This window comes from Cervus canadensis, chromosome 9 (assembly GCF_019320065.1).
Source record: "Cervus canadensis isolate Bull #8, Minnesota chromosome 9, ASM1932006v1, whole genome shotgun sequence".
Classification (NCBI taxonomy): Eukaryota; Metazoa; Chordata; class Mammalia; order Artiodactyla; family Cervidae; genus Cervus; species Cervus canadensis.
The window spans coordinates 26,701,369-26,723,488 of record NC_057394.1 but is presented as its reverse complement, the minus strand read 5'-3'; the positions used below and the strand labels follow the sequence as shown (position 1 = coordinate 26,723,488).

General features: G+C 35.6%; 1 long non-coding RNA gene across 2 annotated transcripts in view; it reads right to left on the bottom strand.

Annotated features, from left to right (window-relative positions):
- Positions 1 to 20,968: 20,968 nt before the first annotated feature.
- LOC122447560 overlaps positions 20,969 to 22,120 on the bottom strand; it is a 46,558-nt gene continuing 45,406 nt past the window's right edge. For both annotated transcript variants that reach the window (XR_006271278.1, XR_006271277.1), the window contains one exon: positions 20,969 to 21,074. This is a non-coding gene — a long non-coding RNA (uncharacterized LOC122447560). The remainder of the gene's footprint in view (positions 21,075 to 22,120) is intronic.

The window sequence follows — 22,120 nt, the reverse complement described above, 5'->3', positions numbered from 1 at the left end:
ATTTTAGAATACTATATTGGAATACTGTTTGGAATCATACACTGTCTGGCATCAATTTGGGAAGGTTCTCTATCTTTACTGCTTCCATTTTTTTTTTTTTTTTCTGTTTCTCTTTTCCTTCCTGTTGTCTAGTTTCCCATTTTGTGTATGTTACACCTTATTTGGGCTTCCCTGAGAGCTCAGTTGGTAAAGAATCTGCCTGCAATGCAGGAGACCCCATTTCGATTCCTGGGTCGGGAAGATCTGTTGGAGAAGAGATAGGCTGCCCACTCCAGTAGTCTTGGGCTTCCCTTGTGGCCCAGCTGGTAAAGAATCCACTTGCAATGTAGGAGACCTGGATTCGATCCCTGGGTTGGGAAGATCCCCTGGAGAAGGAAAAGGCTACCCACTCCAGTATTCTGGCTTGGAGAATTCCATGGACTATACAGTCCATGGGGTTGCAAAGAATTGGATAGGACTGAGTGAATTTCACTTTCACTTTACACCTTATTTAGGTTTCTCATAGTTCTTTGTTATTCTGTTTTTTTCCAGTCTTTTTTTCTCTTTGCCTTTCATTTTGAAAGTTTCTTTTGCCATATCTTCAAGTCAGTTATTCTTTCTTCAGTCTTGTGGAGTCCCCTAATGAGCACATCAAAGGTATTATTCTGGAGATTCCCTGGTGTTTCAGTGGTTGAGAAACAGGACACAGGTTTGATCCCTGGTCTGGGACGATCTCACATGCGTTGGAGCAACTAACCCCATGCTCTACAACTGAAGAGCCAATGCTCTAGAGCCCACAAGCTCCAACTACATAGCCCACGTACTGCACTACTGAAGTCCATGCACCCTAGCGCCCATGCTCTGCGGCAAGAGAAGCAACCAAAATGAGAAGCCCAGGCACCACAACTACAGAGTAGCCCCACAAGACAGAAACTAGAGAAAGCACATATGCAGCAACAAAGACCAGTACAGCTAAAAATAAATGAATAAATCTTTTTTTAAAAGTATCATTCATATCTCTTGCAGAGATTTTGATTTCAGACATTTATTTTTGATTCTTTTGAAAAAATTTAATCACTTTTTTTACACTGATCATTTGTTCCTACATGCTGTCTGTTTTATCTATTAGACCTGTTACCATATTAATCATATATATTTTAAATTCTGAATCTCTCTTCAAACTGTGTGTTATTGCCTTTTAGTATTGTTGTTCAGTCATTAAGTCCTGTCTGACTCTTTGCAACCCCATGGGCTATAACAGGATAGGCTTTCCTGTCCTTCACTATCTCCCAGAGTTTGCTCAAACTCATGTCCATTGAATCAGTGATGCCATCTAACTGTCTTATCCTCTGCCACCCCCTTTTCCTCCTGTCTTCAATCTTTCCCAGCATCAGGGTCTTTTCCAATGAGTTGGCTCTTCATATCAAGTGGCCAAATTATTGGAGCTTCAGCTTTAGCATCAGTCCTTCTAGTGAATATTCAGGGTTGATTTTCTTGAGGATTGACTGGTTTGATCTCCTTGCTGTCCAAGGGACTCTCAAGAGTCTTCTCCAACATGACATTTCAAAACCATTAATTTTTGGGCACTCAGCTTTCTTTATGCTCCAACTATCACATTCGTAGTTGACTACTAAAAAAACCATAGTTTTGACTATATATACCTTTGTTGACCAAGTGATATCTCTGCTTTTTAATATGCTGTCTAGGTTTATCATAGCTTTTCTTTCTAGGTACAAGTGTCTTTTTTAATTTCATGGATTCAGTCACTGTCTTCAGTGATTTTGGAGTTCAAGAAAATAAAATATACCATTGTTTCCTCTTTTCCCCTATCTATTTGCCATGAAATGATGGGTCAGGATGCCATGATCTTCGTTTTTTGATGTTGAATTTTAAGCCAGCTTTTTCACTCTTCTCTTTCACCCTAATCAAGAGCTTCTTTAGTTCCTCTTCACTTGTTGCCATTTGGAGTGGTATCAACTGCGTATCTGAGGTTGTTGATTTTTTCTCCCAGCAATCTTGATTCCAGTTTGTGATTCATTCAGCCCAGCATTTCACATGATGTACTCTGAATATAAGTTAAATAAGCAGGGTGATGATATATAGCCTTGACATACTTCTTTCCCAATTTTGAACCAGTTTTTTGTTCCAGGTCCAGTTCTAACTGTTGCTTCTTGACCTGCATACAAGTTTCTGAGGAGGCAGGTAAGGTGTTCTGGTAATCCCATCTTGAAGAATTTTCCCCAGTATGTTATGATCCACACAGTCAAAGGCTTTAACGTAGTCAATGAAGTAGATATTTTTCTGGAATGTCCTTGCTTTTTCTATGATCCAGTGGATGTCGACAGTTTGAGCTCTGGTTCCTCTGCCGCTTCTAAATCCAGCTTGTGCATCTACTAGTTGTCTGTTCACATGTTATTAAAGGAGCAGCTTGAAGGGCTGAGCACTACCCAGCCAGCATGTGATATGAGCACAACTGTATGTCTGAACATTCTTCGACATTGCCTTTCCTTGTGATCGGAATGAAAGTTACGTTTTTCCAATCCCATGGCCATTGCTGAGTTTTCCAAATTTACTGTCATACTGCATGCAGCATTTTACCACCATCATCTTTTAGTTTTTGAAATAGGTCAGCTGGAATTCCATCACCTTCACTAGCTTTATTAATAGCAATGCTTCCCAAGGCCCACTTGACTTCACACTCCAGCATGTCTGCTCTAGGTGAGAGACAGGCCATCATGATTATCCAAGTCATTAAGACCTTTTCTGTATAGTTCTTCTGTGTATTCTTGCACTTCTTCTTAATCTCTTCTGTTTCTGTTAAGACCTTGTAGTTTTTGTACTTTATTGTGCCCATCTTTGCATGAAATGTTTCCTTGATATCTCCACTTTTTTTGAAGAGATCGCTAGTCTTTCCCAATCTGTTGTTTTACTCTACTTCTTTGCATTTTTCACTTAAGAAGGCTTTCTTATCTCTCCTTGCTATTCTCTGGAACTCTGTATTCAGTTGAGTATAACTTTCCCTTTCTCATTTGTCTTTTTTTCTCCTATTTTCTCAGCTATTTGTAAGGCCTCCTCTGAAAACCACTTTGCCTTCTTGCATTTACTTTTATTTGGGATAGTTTTTGTCCCTGTCTTCTGTACAATGTTATGAACCTCTGTCCACTGTTCTTCAGGTATCTGCCTATCAGATCTAATCCTTTGAATCTATTTGTCACTTTCACTGTATAATCATAAGTGACTTGATTTTGGTCATACCTGAATGGCCTAGTGGTTTTCCTACTATCTTTAATACCAGAATTGAATTTTGCAATAAGGTGTTAATGATCTAAGTCACATCCAGCTCCATCCAGATCTTGTTTTTACTGACTGTATAGAGCTTCTCTATCTTTGGCTGAAAAAAAATATAATCAATCTGATTTTGGTATTGACCATCTGGTGTCCATGTATAAAGTCATCTCTTGTGTTGTTGGAAGAGGGTATTTGCTATGACCAGTGTATTCTCTTGGCAAAACTCTGTTAGCCTCTGTCCTGCTTCATTTTGTACTCCAAGGCCAAACTTGCCTCTTACTCCAGATAGCTTCTGACTTCCTACTTTTGATTTCCAATCTCCTATGATGAAAATGACATCTTTTTTTGGTGTTCTAGAAGATCTTGCAGGTATTCATAAAACTGTTTGACTTCAGCTTCTTCAGCATTAGTGGTGGGGCACAGACCTGGATTACTGTAATGACAAATAGTTTGCCTTGGAAATGAACCAAGAATGATCTTGGTTCATTTTTGATGTTGTACCCAAATACTTACAGTATTTTGGACTCTTGCTTACTATAAGGGCTACTCCAGTTCTTCTAAGGGATTCTTGCCCACGATAGTAGATATGATGATCATCTGAATTGAATTCACCCATTCATGTCCATTTTAGTTCATTGATTTCTAAGATGTTGATGTTCCCTCTTGCCATCTCCTGCTTGGCCACATCCAATTTACTTTGATTCATGGACCTAACATTCCAGGTTCCTTTGCAGTATTGTTCTTTACAGCATCGGACTTTACTTTCACCACCAGACACATCAATACCTGAGCAAATCATTTCTGCTTTGGCACATCCTCTTCATTCTTTCCGGAGTTATTTCTCCACTCTTCCCCAGTAGCATATTGAACACCTACCAACTTGTTGGTGTCATCTTCCAGTACTGTATCTTTTTGCCTTTTCATACTGTTCATAGGGTTTTGAGGCAAAAATAATGGAGTGGTTTGCCACTCCCTTCTTCAGTGGACAACGTTTTGTTAGAACTTTCCACCATGACCATCTATCTTGAGTGGCCCTGCATGGCATGGCTCATAGTCTCATTGAATTACACAAAGCTGTTATCCATGTGATCACTTTGGTTAGCTTCCTATGATTGTGGTTTTCATTCTGGAGGTTGTGGGATTGTAGTTCTTGCTTCTTCCATCTGCTCTCTGAGGAATAAGAATAAGAGGCTTGTGCAAGCTTTCTGATGGGAGAGACTAGCTGTGGGGAAAACTGGGTCTTGCTCTGGTGGGCAGGGCCATGATCATTAAATCTTTAACCCAACTGTCTGCTGACAGGTGGGGCTGTGCTCCCTTTTTGTTAGTTGTTTGGCCTGAGGCAGCCCACTCATGAAGTGCACAGGCTTTATGGTAGGGCTAAAGGCAACCTCCAAGAGGATGTATGCCAACATGCCCCTCCCAGGACTGCTGTCTCCAGTGACCCTCTTCCTGCATGCAGGCCATTGCTGACCATGCCTCCACATGAGACCCTAAAATACTCACAGGCAGGTCTGGCTCAGGCTCTTGTGAGGTCACTGCTCCTTTTCCCTGGGAACCAGTGCACACAAGGTTTTATCTGTGCCCTCCATTAGTCTCTGTTTCCCCTAGTCTGTGGAAGTGCTACAATCAAATCCCACTTAATTTCAAAGTCAGATTCCCTGGGAATTCCCAGTCCTTTTGCAGGATCCCCAGGTTGGGAAGTCTGATGTGGGGCCTAGAACCTTTGCAAAAGTGTGAGACCTTCTTTGGTGTTACTGTTCTCCAGTTTTTCAGTTAATACCTGGACAGTATGGCATTTTTATCTTAACATGATTGCACCACTCCAGTATTCTTGCCTGGAGAATCCCCATGGACAGAGATGCCTGGCAGGCTATAGCCCATGGGGTCACAAAGAGTCGGACATGACTGAGTGGTTAAGTACGTGCACACATACACCCCTCCTACTGTCTCCTTGTGGCTTCTCCTTTGTCCTTGAATGTGAGATATCTTTTTTATTTTTATTTTTTTCTGATGTTTTCCAACATCCTCCTGTCAATGATTGTTCAGCAGCTAGATGCAATTTTGGTGTTTTAGCAGAAGATGAGCACACTTCCTTCTACTCCACCATCTTGATTTCATCTATAACTGTTCCTCTTTCAATTTGGAAACCCTGGAACTTTGACTCAACTACTCTTAAAATACTGCCAAAATCTTTTCATAATATTCAACTTTAGTCTAACATTATTTTAAAAGCTCTCAGAAAAAACAGTTTGTAATGATTGTAATATATTATAAAATAGCAATTTCTAATTTTAAGATATGCTATTATTTTAGTATTATAGTATTATACTTTCAATTATAAACTGTAATGTGTAGAAATCATGCACCTCTCACAAAAGCTATTTATCTACATAACACATAATTGTGATGTCTTTATTGCCACCATCTCTGTAAAATTTTGAGGTGACTTTGAGTGAATATTTGTAGTTGTACCATCTAAACACATAGCAGTGGAAAATGATTATACAATTAATCTTGGCTTTTGTTGCTAAATGTTTAAGTACCTCATTAAATTCTAAGCTCAAATGAGTCATGAACAAAACAAAAATGTGCTAGAATGTATGCATATCATTAATATGATAGTATTATTTTATCAAGAAATTAACCCCATTTTTCTGAGAATTTATGTGTGTTTCACACATTCTACAACAAAAAAGTTAAATACAATTGACTGAGTTTTTATAACTTGATAGTATAAAATATACTGAAGCATTCAACTTGAGAGTATTTCATAGATCCTTGAGAAAAAGGCAAAGACATTTTATGGAAAAAAAGCTAGTCGTCACTCCTTAGGTACCTATACTGACAATCGGGAATATTATCTTCATAGTGGTAGGAAAAAGATAGCAATGGTAAAAGAAATTAGTGATTAATATTTTGCAGCATGGCTATGTCTACAGTTATTTATAAGATTTTATTTTAAACACTACACATTTATTTTATGATGACAGCATTAAATGTGGCAGCAGAATGCTGGAGCCTACTTTTCATTCCACTTGAACATTGATCTGTGAAAAAGCTGTAGCAGCAATGTTAATCAATGCATAAAGCTAGGACTACCATTCCATAATTCACCAGGATAGAGACAAGAAGTGGTGGACCCAGCGTTAATATGTGGCTGCACTCATCCAGATTGCAGTCAGTTTAATTTAAGCAGAAGCTGAGTAGATCATTTATCAGGATTGAATGTATTACTGTAATTCATTGCTGTGATTGTAGGGAAACAGCAGTAGTATAGATGTGTGGCTGTAACTCATTGTGACACAACCTGGCTGGCTGCTTTCCATAGTTCTACTTTCAGCTAGAGCAGTCTTTCTCTTAAAATTTTCAGTGTACCATTGACTTATTAAAAAAAAAAAAGGTCAGATAAACAAATCAGCATCTTTCAGAACATACTGAGAAGAACGAAAGTCTGTCAATTCCGATGAAAACAAAAAAATCACTTATGAAGTAAATATATTATGCTGATCACCAGTTACCCTCTTTCTTCATAAACCATTGCCATTTTCATTTTAGGATAAAAAATACAAAACAAACTCTGCTCTCATGCGTTCTTTGATATTCCATAGCTTCATGAAAAATTTAAACACTAATCCAGGTGTGCCCATGGTATTTAATACTGAAATCCTGAACTCTAAGAGTTATTTTGCTTACATCACACTGAGTTCCTTCCATTAGTTAAGTGGAAGTGGTTCAAAATTATCAAATGTATATTTTCCTTCTATGCTTACTTGCTTAAATAGAATTAAAACAATGATATGATTTTGAATTGTGGGAGCTAATTTCAGAAACTCATTAGTACTGAATTAGTACATAAATACCCCCTTAAGATCACTATTTTTTAAATCACCTTGGTAATCATATAAATAATAAATACAGGTACTTTGCTAGTTTAACATGCTTTGTATGTTTTTCATATTCTGACTCATATATTCATAAAAGGGCTTATTAAGTTTCTCTCTGCAACCATAATTTTTAACTTGTATTTTAACACAAAATATAAAAATTAGAATCTTAATCATTCTAAGTGTCCAGTATCATTAGTGCAGTCACAGTCTTGTGTAATGGGATGCACATCTGAAAAGATTAAAATCATTTTCAAATCCATTTCATCTTTCTCAGACATTTTAACTATTATCTTCTACATATGGACCCATAACTTTCTATCTCACTGGTCCAGATCCCGAGTCACTGTTAACTTGGATATTTATAATAGATTTCTTACAGTTTCCTCTGATTATAGCTTCACTACTCTTCAGTTCTTCCTGTCAACAGAATATTTTTTTAAAAGAAAATCCAAGCACATACCAATTCTATTTTAAGCTCTCCATCGATAGTTTTACTCTCCACAACCTAGAACATCTGAATTTCACCATGCTGTCTGCCTTTAGAATTCTGAATGATTTTGCAGGCTCATTTCCAACCCTCTCCCATTCACATTTCACTTTCACCCTCACTGGTCTACCTGAGTTAGTGTGCCTTACTGTTTACAATAGTTGTCCTTAAATTTGTACAAGACTTTCACTCTGCTGGAATAGTTATTTACCCTCATTAAAACTATAATGGTTCTCCTAACCTTTTTTTTTTTTTTGAACACTTGACAAATCCTTCTCTCACTTAAGTACAATTTTAATTTTAGGTTATACAAACACATACTAGTGTATCTGCCATGTAAAATATTTGCAATTATGTCTTAGTATGACTTTGGATAGACAATTTTTTTCTCTCATTCATTGGAAAAATACTTATTAGAAACCAGGTCCTGAGAATTCAGTTGTGCACACATTCTACTCATGCAGAGAGTTATTAAATAAACAATGACAAGACAATGACAAATATTCTAATAGAACTTTAGGACAAACCCTGTAAAGATATTGAGGGAGGAAGTAGGTCTCTATGAGACATGTTAGATAATTTCACAGGAAAAGCAATTATATCAGTTAGAAAGATAAGTAAAAACTACGTTGTTGGACAGAAAGGGTGAAAGGAAAAAATGAGTACATTTATAGAAGGTTAAACATATGGGCTTATTTGGGCATATTTGTAAATCTATAGAATGCCTGTTAATTTTGTACTCTACCCTACAAGATGGATTTTGCCATGCATACTCTTCAGAGAAAACCAGAAGTACAAGGACCATGTGAAGCTCCAGGCTCTTTTTAAGTTCAAGCTTATTGTTTCTTTGGACTGTTACTACTATCTGAAAACTTTATTAAGCTTCTTGTATTTGATTTGGTTGCTGTTAATTCCATGTAAAAACAACTGCGTATTTGTCTTGAAGGACTTCTCAGATAGAAACAGGAGGGAAAGGGGCAGGGCACAACCTTTAAAACAATGACACAGACCTTGAGGACACAACATAAAACTGGTTAGAACCAACTAAGCCCAAGATGGCAAAAGATTCCACTTCCAGTAGATTGAGCCTCACTATACTATACTCATTGTAACACAGTAGCATGCTAAATAGCATGTCTACCAGCACCATGACGGTTCCCAGGCTGACTATAAAAGGTCAAAGAGTGGGCAGTGACCCAATTCCTAGAAATCTCCTCCCTGTCTCTAAAACAATTGGAATAATCCTCCCACTCATTAACCTATGAAATTACTCACCCCATAGAAACTAACCACTTCATATTGTGGGGCCACTCACCTTCTGAGATGGCCCATACTCTCTCTGTGAAGTGTGTTCTCCCTTCACGGCTCTTGCCTTTTGAGACATTGCATTCTCTCTATGGAATGCGTATTTAAATAAACTTACTTCTTACCTGTCATTTTTGTCTCTCACTGAATTATTTCTGTGATGAGACAAAAATAATCTGAGTGAGCTTCATTAAATCTTGAGACCAGGTGTGTGATCCCAATGAACAGATAGTGGGTTCAAGTCCTAGTCTGGGTTCTGGCTGGGTTTAAGTCCTGGCCCATGGGAAGTCCCATCTGAGTGTGTAGTTTCAAGATCTGTTATATATTGTTCCTTTGACTCTTTTGAAAATATCTTTAAAATGAATATACATATATTCATTTGAAATGAATATGTGCATATGCTATATATAGAGGATATATGCATATATCCTCTCTCTCTCTCTCTCTCTCTATATATATATATAGGATATGTATCATGATTCTAATTATAACTAACCCTAACTCATATGGACTAGCTTTACAAAAGGAATTCAATAAATGAGAATTTTTAGAGTAGCTGCTTCATCTAAAGAAAAAAGTACTTTTCAAAGTATGTAACCTTAATCTTTTAATAGCTGAAATGTAACTGCTGATTCACATATTGATTCAAAACTGTAATAAATTGTATCAAGTGAAATAATCTAACAGAGACGCAATACACAGATCCTATTCTATTTGTCAGCCTGATGTACTAAATAATACTGAAATTTCAGATAGTGCAGGGAAATTCTATAAATGTGGATATACAGTCATTTTAAATGGAAGCATAAAATGACTATTTGGTGAGACTGAGGGGTTATAGAAGAAGTGTGTGGTAGTCGCTCAGTCATGTCTGACTCTTTGCAAACCCATGGACTGTAGCCCACCAGGCTCGTCAGTCTACAGAATTCTCCAGGCAAGAATACTGAAGTCGGTTGCCATCTCCTTCTCCAGGAGTTGTTCCTGACCCAGGGATCAAACCTGGGTCTCCCACATTGCAGGCAGATTCTTTTATCACCTGAGCCACCAGGCACTATAAAATAATACTGAATGAGAAGAGAAATTAAAAAAAAAAAAAATAACAAAGTGAATGATAAGAACCAGTGATAAATTGAAAGGCATAAATTCTCTCAGACATTAATGCTGGAGGATCAGCATTAATGCTGAGTCCTTGTTTACCAAAGAAACCAAAGCACTGAAAAAGTCTATTTTGTATATTATGAAATGTATAACCAAAAAAAAAAAAAAAGGAAATTGACATCAACTTAATGCCTACTATGTGCCTAAAATGTATGATTTGAAAGAAAGTACTGTAATATATTTGCATGAAACTAAAAAAATTGTAGCATCTTGAAAGAAGATTCTAAAAGATTCTGTAAAACGTGTTTATAATACTTTGCCTCTAAATGAAATCATGAATGGAGCAAAAATGAAAGAAACTCTATATCTGCCACTTTAAATTTATCACTCCAAAATCTGATCATATACAAATTAATGTTTCTAATTACTTTCAAGCCCAGTTGAACTTGAAATATGCTTTTAACAAATTTATTAATCTGCTGAGACCAACTAAAATTCTTTATTGCCTTTACTTCTTAAACAAATTTATATCTTTGCTGTGAAAGTAATAAATAGCCTACAGCAAGAAGAGTTTCACACTGATATCCTTGTTATATAAATTAATAATAATGAATCATCACACTAGAGTTGCTTTTCTTTCTTTTTTTTTTTTTTTTTTTAACACCTGAAGCTGAAGTGTTAACAAATGGAGCAGAACTGATAAACTTGGTGGGGAAAAGGCCCAACAAGTAGGTGTAAGCGTCAGATATTTTCAAATCACCAAGAATATAGCTGGCATCAAAAGGAAATCCAATGGTTACTAAATCTTCTTACCAAGTTTTAAAAAAATGCAGAAAAAGATGAAGTGTTCCAAGTAAAAATTTGCAGAAAATTATCCTGAGCTAACACTCTAAGAAGAAATGGAAAAGGAAGAGTCTAGTTATATGTAAACTAAAACTCCTTGAAATGTTTAAGTATTCACATTACTAAATATTTCAATATTTCACACAGCAGATCCAATAATCTAGAAACAAAATTTCAAATAGAATATATATATTTAAGCCTTTTAGAGTAAAAACAAATGTGTAAAATGGTATATCAAGAAGAAATCTAAAAAAAAAAAAAAAAAAAAGAAATCTCCTTTCATCAGGGATGTCACTTTGGCTTCTCCAGTAGAACAATTCTAGATGCAATACTAATATCCCTGGGCTATGGTAAATGAATTATCCTTAACAACATCAGATAGTATAACTCATTTAATCTATCTTATTCCATCTGACAGCCATTCAGCCTAAATTAATCTTCATGCTAAAGAGACCCTCTGGGGTGGCAAGTTTTGCTCTCCTACAGAACCACCCATCTTCTGTCTTCCATCTAGATTCATGTAGCATTTTGTTAGAGAATGTTCAAAGTTGCTGATCCTTAAGAAAACATAATGCTGTTGGAATATGGAGAAAAAGTCAACCAGAAGATTCAGCCTGCCTACTCACTTTTTCCCATGCTAAGTATAAAAAAATGGATATTTTAGAATGTCACAGAATGAAGAAATTTTGCTAATAATTCCCCTCCCCAGGAAGTCTTCCTGCTTGGCAAAGCACAGAGAAGAGATTATACATGGCAGGAGGTGATTAGACCTAGGAAAGGTAGAGCAGAAACATGTAATAGAAATGAACAATGTGATAGTCACAAGGTAATAAAAATTGTTCTATGTACCCCATGGGTTGTCCATGACTCAAATCATGGTAGTCATAAATCAGAGAAATAGTCATAGCTAACAGGCAACAATTAATTAACAACATCTTCTAGTCATGTAATGAGACCTTATGTTTTTTCTCATCTCTTTTCTTAGTACCACTATTTTAAGAAAGATTTAATTTCTAAGAACCAGATGACAACCCATCTTTTTCTGTCTCCTGGTCACAACTCTAGTTTTGATTAGGGCAAAGAATAATAAGTTTTGAGTTAGATGTGAAATAGACATATTAAAAAGGCAAATAAGTGTATACAAGTGTCATAAAGTAACCAGAAAATTATGGAATCTGGATAAGAAGTGGTAAACAGAACCGCTATCAAGAGGTGAAGTAAACACGTGCATTATAACAACAATCTTTGAAAAAGTTATTTTCTTGTGTACATTATACATCTCAACAATGTCTCAATTTAAATAATACATATGTGTGTGTTCAGTTACGTCCGAATGTTTGCAGTTCTATGGAATGTGGCTCACCAGGCTCCTCCGTCCATGGAATTTTCCTGGCAAGAATACTGGAGTGGGTTGCCATTCCTTACTCCAGGGGATCTTCCTGATCCTGGGATGGAACCCACATCTTATGCATCTCCTGCATTGGCTGGCGAATTCTTTACCACTAGCGCCACCAAATACACGTGTGTGTGTGTGTGTGTGTGTGTGTGTGCATGTGTGTGTGCGTGTGTGTGTGCTTAGTCGCTAGTTTAGCGCTTAGCTTAGTCGCTAAGTGACTCTTTCCCAACCCCATGGACTGTAGCACGGCCAGGCTTCTCTGTCCATGGGATTTTTCAGTCAAGAATATATGTATATACTATCAGTACTGGGAAAGCTCTTCCAGAAGTTTTGTTATGCTATACATACCAGTTTAATGAGCTACTGGGCTTGACTTTTCACTATCCTAAAGAGAACGTAAATTGTAAATAAAACATAGCAACTAATTTGCGCAACATTATTTTTGTGGCAAACATAAAAGTTTTATTTTTAAAATCTCTAATTATTCACGTGAATAATACAAATCAGTAAACCTTTTACTAACTTACAGCACTATTCTTAAAGTGCAGAGATAATGTGGTTGGGGTGAAAGATTTACTTTGTATGCACTGTTTCAGCCTTTTCAAATTCACCAAAACTGCATGCATCTCACAAAGTTTCATTTTGAATCATCTGGCAAATGTTTCTGAACCTCCCATGTAATTGAATGATTCAGAAATTTCTCAGAGATTCTTAGCATGATTCATTATTCCACTTCTAACCTTCTTGGATTTAATATGGAGCTTAAGATAGCCATTTCTATTTTCTTTCCACATTTATTACCACAATAACCAGTGAAGAGGCAAGTATATGCTTTGCCATCTATTCTATCTATAGCAATAACTTACAAAAACATAAAAATGGTTTCTCTCATGATACTCACTCGTGCTTAAATATCTTGGATAAAAGATAAGAGTCAAATTAATGATAACCTGTGCCTTTGTTCACCTTTTTTTTTCCAGTATTTTGGATAGTATAGAGTTTAGAGCAATTCCAAATAGGGATTTTAGACTGATTATAAAATGAGAAATTATGGAGTCTTAAAAATAAGTGATCTATGTAATAACAATCAACATTTTAATGAAGTATTTGGCTTTTAATTTCTCTCTTTTGAGATACTAGGATTGAACATGCCATGAATTTATATCAAACAGTGTAGTGCCGAAGTATGCTAGTTAGCTCTTCCTAGATAATTTGTCATTTTCACTTATACAAAGAATATAAACAAGGATGAAGCACAAGCTGGAATCAAGGTTGCCAGGAGAAATATCAATAACCTCAGATATGCAGATGACACCACCCTTATGGCAGAAAGTGAAGAAGAACTAAAGAACCTCTTGATGAAAGTGAAAGAGGAGAGTGAAAAGTTGGCTTAAAATTCAACATTCAAAAAACTTAAGATCATCACATTCAGTCCCATCACTTCATGGTAAATAGATGGGGAAACGATGGAAACAATGACAGACTATTTTCTTGGGCTCCAAAATCACTGCAGATGGTGACTGCAGCCATGAAATTAAAAGACACTTTCTCTTTGGAAGAAAAGTTATGACCAACCTAGACAGCATTTTAAGGAGCAGACACATTACTTTGAGTAACTAGTGGGCCTAATTTATCACCTTGCTTGAACAGTTTATACAATTTGAAGGACTGCCAAGTACATTATTCTTAACTTCTTCAGCCAATGGAAATAGAAGATATAGTTGGGTACCATTCATTATTGTAAACACAGTGCCTACAGATGAGACATACAAACCATGTAGTCTTCCTCTTTTTATTCTCCTTTCTGGCATAATCAGTATTCTGTACATGCAAATAAGAACCAGAAGCATATACTCTAACTCCAAGATCTGAGCTGCAGTGGCAGCTGCGAGATTGTTCTTCTTATAGAAATACGTCCTAAATAGATTTAGAAGCAGACTGAACCTTAAGATAGGCGTATGACTAATTAAATGAAAATACATAATTCTCTCTCCTTTGAAAACTTACATTAATTAGGAAAGAACTGCAAGATATTAGAAGAAAAACTCCAAATCACTCAAAATACAAACAAGGAATCCTTATAGTATGAAGACTTAAAATTATTTACACAATTGTATTGATTTGAAATCAATAATGATCATGTGAGTTCCACTCTAACAACTGAGAAATTTTCTTGGTTGCATCCCTTGTTAAATAAGATAAAAAGAAATTCAAAATGAAAATAAGTCTTTTCAGTGGTGCAGGATGTACAAGCAAAGTTATGAGGTTTTATTTTAGGAAATATTTGCTCAAAGTAAATCAAGATATGTTAATATTCACTTTTCAACCAAGTAATTCAAATTATTCATATTTATAAATATCTGTGTTTATTGACTTTTTTTCCTTTTCGACTGATGCTTGCTTTTGTGGCTCAAACTTTTAAAAACTGTTTCAATGTTATTCATGATAAATAGCTCAAAATTGTTTACACTTTAACTCTTTGTAATCATTATAGTAAATAAATAATACATTTGTGTTTTGAAGTGAGTCTAATACTGACATAGTTTTGTGTTTATTATAAATAAAATTGAGAATCTAAATATCTAATAAATCATTAAGGAAATGAGAAGTAAATTATCTTAGTATTATTGTTGTTCAATCACTAAACCCTGTCAGACTCTTTGTGACCCTATGGACCTCAGCACACCAGGCTCCTGTGTCCTCCACGATCACTGCGAATTTGCTCAAACTCATGTCCATTGAGTCAGTGATGCTATCTAACCATCTCATCCTCTGTTGCCCCCTTCTTCTCTTGCTTTCAATCTTTCCCAGCATCAAGGTCTTTTCCAATGAGTCAGCTCTTTGCATCAGGTGGCCAGAGTATTGGAGCCTCAGCATCAGTCCTTCCCATGAATATTCAGGGTTGACCTCCTTTAGGATCGACTGATTTGATCTCCTTGCAGTCTAAGGGACTCAAAGTATATATAGTATTAATTTTTACTTAATATTTTGAAATACTTCAATTATATGTAGTGAATAACTTTTCTAAAATACTGATTTTTATGTAAACTTAAGGATAATTTTTTGTAAATGAAAGAAAAATTTGTTGAAACAAACTGAAATACGACAAGAGTATAAAGTTGAATGTTCTTGTAAACTCAATGGTTTTTCTTCTTTGGAATTTCTTTTTCTTGTAATTTGAATTGTTTCTGTCTTCAGACATGCTAAAATGCATCTAAAGAATTAATATATCACCTAACAATTTATTGAACACCTACTGCATTGATTTTGTTTTGTTGCTATAACAAATTGTCAGAATTTTAGTGGCTCAAAGCAGCCACTAAAACAGATTTATTATCTAAAAATTTTGGAAGGAAGTTGCCTGAAAATGGATTTCACTAGGCTTAAATCATGAGTGGGCATGCTATGTTTCTCTCTGGAGCATCTTGGAAAGAAAACACTCCTTCCTTCCCTTTGCTTCTAGAGGAGGGTCCCCTTCCAGCCATAGCAAAATCCGTGCTTCCATCGTCAAATCTTCTCTGCCTGATGATCTGCTTCCCTCTTAAAAGGACCCTTGTGATTACACTGGGCCCATCCACATATTCCCAAATAATTGTTCCAGCTAAAGATCCTAAACTTAGTCAGTGTTTCCCATATTAAAAATTCCTGAAGATTAGGATATAGATATCTTTGGAAAGTCATTAATCTATGCACCTACTGTAAAGAATACTTGATACATAAGTGAAAACAAAAGTGAAGTAGTCCATAGAACTTGAACGCCAGAGAATACTGCAAATATTGAAAATGGAATATTAGTAATGAGAATAAGATACATGGGTTAAATTTCCAAATATATTCAGAATTCAGATCTTGATGTTACTTTAAATCATTTTTAAATATTTTATCTTCAGAGCTATTTGTGATCTTATGAAAGAACCCCAAGATTTGTGAACATTGCCCTCACCATAAAGTGGAGAATGGGGTGAAGACATGGCAGAGCTAATACTGTTACAGCTATAGACGGTTGATTTAGTACATGCAAGTGTTCACTGTAAAATGAACAAGCTTGCTAATTTTTTAGAGAAAAAAAATTCAAGAAATGTTAAAAATGAAAGCTTTATGTAATATACATTTTAGGGAGTGTGAAACTAAATAGCACAAATATCTGAAGAGAGCTGCCAGATATTATTAAGGGCCAGATAGTAGTCAATAAGCATTACCTTGGATCATCACTTGTTATAAAGCTTTCTTGAATAGTATCTATCAACTTGGGTTTAAGACAGGGTCAGGCATTGTCAGACAGCTATGTTAAAAATAATCTTGCAAAGAAATTTATAATGTATACATAAAAATGGTTGAAGTAAATAGACTCTGCAAGCTTAGCTGAGTGCAAGGAAGCAAAGACAGATAGGTTCCTATGGATACAAAAAAAAAAAAAGTAGAGAAGGAAGAGCATCAGTTCCAGTGAGACTTGAGATATTTGCATTAGGAGAAACCACCAAGGAATTTTAATTAGTAGGAGCTGTCTTACAGAACATAGTTTTCAACTTATATTCTGAATGGCATAAGATTGTCAATTTAAACATTATATTATGAGGTCAAAGAATGGGATAGAAAAGAGAGTGTAAAGATTAAATAAAGATATTAAACTAAGAAACTGGATGCTTAAAGTTTCAATATCTAGTGGAGAAATACGTTGCCATTTATATCACCCTCACTAGTTCTAGGCATAATACAATAAATAAAGCTTTTTTTTTTTATTACATCGACTTTTCTGGATTATCCTTTCAATCTCATTCTGAATGCTCACTCAATCCCTTTCCCTGCCCACATTGAAAAATCTATTTTATAATTTGAAATATTTGCGTTTATATTTATTTTTATATCTAAGATTTAAGAAATGCTTGTACTCATAGTTAGATGCCTCCTTTTTCCCCAAGTAGCTAATTTAAGATATCTCTATTAAAGCATATTCAAGGAAGTAGCTGACCTTTTAGTAAAACGTCTAAAACACAATTTGGCCTGTAGGTTCCCCTGCTTTTCTTCGATCTTTCACCCACAGATTTTCTCACTTATCCCCTTTTATTAGGAAAAATGGAAGACAAAAATAATAGGTGGATAAGTAGAAACTATTCAAAAAAATGTCGGTAAATCTAGTTTTTTTACTGACCAGGAACACAGAAGAGGAGTAAGTCTCCTGTAGAGGATAGGGTTATTGGATAAGGGAGAGGATTCATGGAGGTCAGTTAAGAATAGGCAGTAAAACCAAACAGATAGAGTTAAGGAGGTTTCATCAATCAGCATGTATAAAGTAAATGGCAGATAATTTGTTAGCACAATAAAGACTATAGGATATCAGAGGACGATTTGTTATTTCAGTCACAAAAATGTCACAGAGAAATAGGACCTGAGTGCTACCACGGGATTCACTCAGTGCTCCACTGAGTGAGTTTTGTGTGTGGGGAATGGCATGTACCATGATTATATCTTGGTATGCTGCATTATTTTTTATTTTCACTGATTAATACATTACAGAAGGTGAAAGATTAAAAACTTCTCCATCATAGTATATGAATCTACATTTTGAAATTGTTCATTTATTTCAGAATTTTGTGGCTAGTATCTTTGCAAGTTGTTATTTTTACGTGAATTTTGCTTTGTTCCAGAATATGATCTTCCTTACCAAAATCTACCTTACCTTTATATTTTATAAAAAACACTTATTTAAAAATATATTTATATTTCATATAAAAAATGAAATTAAAGACATAAAACCAAAATAATACCAGGTAGGTCAGGTCATTGATGATTAATCATAATAAAATAAGATTAGGAAAGTATTATGATGATAAAGAACTTATCTGATATTTCCTGGGTAGTTAAACCAAGAATAAGTACTAAAATCCTAGATTATTTGAAGTTAATGTGGACATCTTCAGAATTAGAGTCATTTTTTTCCTACATGGGATTATTCTTTTTTTTTTAAACAGTTACTCCTCACTATTGAAAGTATCTCTGAGCCCCAAGTCCCAAAGACTTTAGCTCAAGTTCTAAAGCTGTCATTTAGTAGTTTTCTAAGGTTAAATTAGTTATTTTATCAGAGGCCCATTTTCTTTATTTATAAAAAATCAACATTGATGATTTTTATAACAGTGATGATATTTATAAAAAATCAACAGCAGCCATCATGGAAGTGAAAAGCATACCCATCATACTTCACAATTTATTAAAATATGATTTAAAACATCAAAGAAAATTGATATTCATATCTACACAAAATGCATGCTTTCTCTGGAGGCAAATAACCGGTAATCATAGGACTTGTTAGTGAGCAAAACATAACAAAATTGAAAGCTGGTTATAGAATTTTCTCAGTGTAACATATTTGTCTACAACAAATAGAATCATTTACCACTTTGACCAGATACATTATTTTATTCAGTTTATTTCTTCAGGTATGGCAGATAGTTGATAAAAAACAAATCCATTATTTGGATGAACTTAAATAATCTGTCTCTCTCAATATATATTTATATATATATATACATAAATACATGTACATATATATTTTTTCATTTCCACAGTTACCTGAGGACTTGACAATAATACTTGACACTTTCATATAAAAAAATGTGGGTAATTTTAAAATAGGAAATCCCTAGTTAAATTAATGGAGAGCCATAAAATATTAACAAAGTACACTTGAAAGAAAGGTCCAACCATGAAGTGCTAAATTTAGTACATGGAAAGGGTTATAAAATGTTAGAAGTTTCAATATAAATATTTAGATATAAGACCACACTTAGGAACCAGATTCAGAGACCACCTAGTTCATAAATTCCAATTATAGAACACAGATAATAGCTTCTAGAGCATTATAGTACATTTCAGAACATCTTGATTTCTGAAGGCAGACTATTAATGTGTTTTGAGGAAAGAAGAAATAAAGGAAAAAATGTACATAGTAGCCTTTAGTTGCAAATAAGACAATAATATGAATGCATAGCTTGAGATTAATAACAAGAACTAGACATCATTCAAGTTTGAAATTTGGGTCGACTGAAAAATGCCCAAGGTATGGTTTTTCCCTTATCCAGCTAAGCTATTTCTATAAGCACTCGGCATGTGTTCGTAAGTTGCTTATAAATGATGACCATAAGATATAGTTAGTATGTTCTAAACTGTAAGAGAATGAGGAGCTCCCAAGAGCATGGGGAAAAAATCTGTCTGTGAAAATTGAAGCCATCTCTGCAGCTGCTAAGTCGCTTCAGTCGTGTCCGACTCTGTGCACCCCACAGAAGGCAGTCCACCAGGCTCCTCTGTCCACGGGATTCTCTAGGCAAGAATACTAGAGTGGGTTGTCATTTCCTTCTCCAAAGCATGCGTGCATGCTAAGGAAGCGATCTCTAACCTGTAGAATTGTTACTCTTTCAGCCATTGATTACCATACAGAGTAATAATTCCACATGGGTAATCTGTAAACCATAGATTCATAAAATTGTCATTATTTTCTATCTCCCTTGTCCTAGAAAACTAGGCTTCTTCTGACTGTATCCCTTGGCATCTTTCTGTCAAAATATCATTGTGACATCTGTGAAAATCAATGTGAGAACTAGAAATGAAATAAAATGTAATGAGCAAACAGATTTGCAGAAACATAACAAAAGATTAAAATAAATAGTAGTACCAGAATATATGAAGACAGAACAATGTTTTTTATTGGGCCTTCAGAATTTGGTGTTTGGTGATGGAAGAAGAAATTTTTTCACTGGAGCATTTTTCACTCTGATTTGAGTCACTAATTCCTGATACTAACCTATATGATGTACTGTGAATTATGCAAACTTTGTTTCTCTGGTTATTTTTGTTGGTTCTATGAAAATAACAGGGATACTTACAGTCTTCCAGAAGAAAAAGGAACAGAAAAATTAACATATTATTTCAAAAAAATTGACTATTGGAACATATTCTGCTTGACAATTATGAGTTAAAAATTACAAAGATGCTACTTATTAGTTTTATTATGATTTATGGCACAATTAACTGGCTATCGGAAATCTGGATCATTGGAATCCTGTGATACATGGCATCTGTCTTCAGGCATTGTAAAAATTGGAATTTCACTCCAAATGTTATTGTGGCAAAAGATATAAAATGACAGAAGTCCTCATGTGTCTATCTAATATGTTCTGTGACCAACCTATCCTAGCTCTTAGCTCAAGAGTGTTAAAGCCAGATGGCAAATGCTCTCACAGTTTTTTAAGTACTGGATCTGTGTCCACCAAATGTGCAGCTTTGGTTTCCAGGATTCCCTTTAGCAATAGATTGATAATTCCCTCCACAGATTTCCTTATAACGTGGATGCCCTAGTGGCTTTTCATAGTCTGACCTGTGTCTACTTAAGTTTTTATTTGGATGATTAATATATTTACATTTTTCATCTTAATTTCACCGGGTACCCCATCAGTTTATGCAGCAGACTTATTTTGAGGACGTATGAGTCCCCTAGCTGCTGTCCCTTGTTGTGGGCATTGGAATTCCTTCTTGAGTCCCTAAATGGCTGCCACTCACTGCAGAGTCCCATTATGGCTACTTTGAAAATTCCCTGGGGCCCCAGCACCTTTCTGTGAACAATTTCTTTTAAACAACATTTGCTTGGATCGGAGAGCTGCACACAAAGGAGTGAAACTCAAATCCAACAGTGACTTACCCAGAAAACAGTGAACTGAAAGGGTTCAGAAGGCACCTTGGCTGAGCATGCTCCCGCAGGCCATTAGCAGTTATCTTTGAATCCCATCTTCTTGACCAAAAGCTATTAAGGAATAATTAATAAAGACAATTTAGTTAATGAAAAATTTATTAAATACTTCCTAAACAGTACTGCAAGTTAAGGCAGACGACTTCCCATAGAATTAAGTGTATATAAAAAGGAAGGGAAAAATAGAAAATATCTGATAGGTTAGGACTACATAATCAGCCTTGTTTAAGGTAAGAAACAAGGTTTCTTGGTGTTTGGAGATTGACTGACTGAATATACTGTGTTTCTGGTCTAGCAGAGCATTTATTGAAACACAGAAGTTTAGTTTGCTGATATAGGATCCTGGGCAAGAGAAATTTATTTCAACACTAGTACATTTCATTTGAGAAAAAGTTTCCCATAGGGCATTTACTCTATGTGGAATCAAGCAGGTTATTCCTATGATGTATCCTAGAATCCCAGCCAGGGATTTGCAACAATATCAGGTCAATCCCTGCTCCCAAAGCTAGTTACCTGATTACAGTGTTGGAAAGGTGAGTCTGGGATTATAACATTTATGCATATATGGCTCAGTATATCCTGGCTGACAGGGAACAACACTGGTTCCAAATCAGGGAAGGAGAAGGTCAAGGCTGCATATTGTAACCTTCCTTATTTAACTTATATGTAGAGTACATCACGTGAAATGAGGGGCTGGATGAAGCACAAGCTGGAATCAAGATTGCGAATAAAAATATCCATAACCTCAGATACGCAGATGACAGCACCCTTACTGTACAAAGCGAAGAAGAATTAAACAGCCTTTTAATGAAAGTACAGCGGCCAGGCCTCCCTATCCATCACCAACTTCTGGAGTTTACTCAAACTCATGTCCATTGCGTCGATGATACCATCCAACCATCTCATCCTCTGTCACCCCCTTCTCCTCCTGCCTTCAATCTTTCCCAGCATTAGGGTCTTTTCAAATGAGTCAGTTCTTCGCATCAGGTGGCCAAAGTACTGGAGTTTCAGCTTCAGCATCAGTCCTTCCAATGAATATTCAAGATTGATTTCCTTTAGGATGGACTGACTGGATCTCCTTGCAATCCAAGGGATTCTCA